Here is a 773-nt window from a genome sequence, read left to right as displayed (position 1 = left end):
TTGCAGGGGTGTTAAACTCAATTTCACAGTCTGGTAAAATTAAAAACTGGGACGAAGAGACAGGCCAAACTCAATATTTATTGAAGAATTGAGTGCAATTGTGCATGTTTTTCCCATCTCTCCAGATATGTAATGTTGATGCGTAAACACTGAATTTGGACCAACCTTCATATTATAAACACGTGAGAAATTGAATTTGGAATAAAACACAAATCAGTGGTATTTGTTTCTTATTATGTCTCTATCTTTGCCCCAGGGCTCTGTCCTGGGTCCCCTTCTGTTCATCATCTATCTTCTCCCCCTTGGTAATATCTTCCGTAAACACTCCATAAACTTTCACTGCTACGCAGATGACACCCAGCTCTACCTAGCCAGCAAACCCGACTCCAACCTCCCGCCCCCTTCTCTTTTAGACTGCTTGACTGAAATAAAATCCTGGTTCACCTCAAATTTTCTTAAACTAAACAGTAACAAAACGGAGGTTCTCCTCATTGGTACTAAATCAACATTATCCAAAACCAACAGTTTCTCATTTGATATTGACGATTGCTCCATTTCCCCCTCCCCACGGGTTAAGAGTCTGGGTGTCATCCTCGACAGCACACTGTCTTTTCAATCTCATATCAACAACGTCACCCGATCCACCTATTTCCACTTACACAATATCAACCGCCTTCGCCCCTCCCTCACTCCCCATACCACTTCCATCCTGGTTCACAGCCTTGTCACCTCCCGCCTTGACTATTGCAACTCCCTCCTCTTTGGTCTCACCC

At 43.5% G+C, this 773-nt stretch overlaps 1 protein-coding gene across 1 annotated transcript in view; it reads right to left on the bottom strand.

Annotated features, from left to right (window-relative positions):
* The window catches only part of nvl (nuclear VCP like), a 28316-nt gene that overhangs the window by 24327 nt on the left and 3216 nt on the right, over positions 1-773 (bottom strand). The gene's annotated exons all lie outside the window — the stretch shown is intronic.

The sequence above is a fragment of the Cynoglossus semilaevis genome, chromosome 12, assembly GCF_000523025.1.
Source record: "Cynoglossus semilaevis isolate Cse_v1.0 chromosome 12, Cse_v1.0, whole genome shotgun sequence".
Taxonomy (NCBI): Eukaryota; Metazoa; Chordata; class Actinopteri; order Pleuronectiformes; family Cynoglossidae; genus Cynoglossus; species Cynoglossus semilaevis.
The sequence above is the reverse complement of the archived record's forward strand: the minus strand, read 5'-3'. Positions and strand labels throughout refer to the sequence as shown.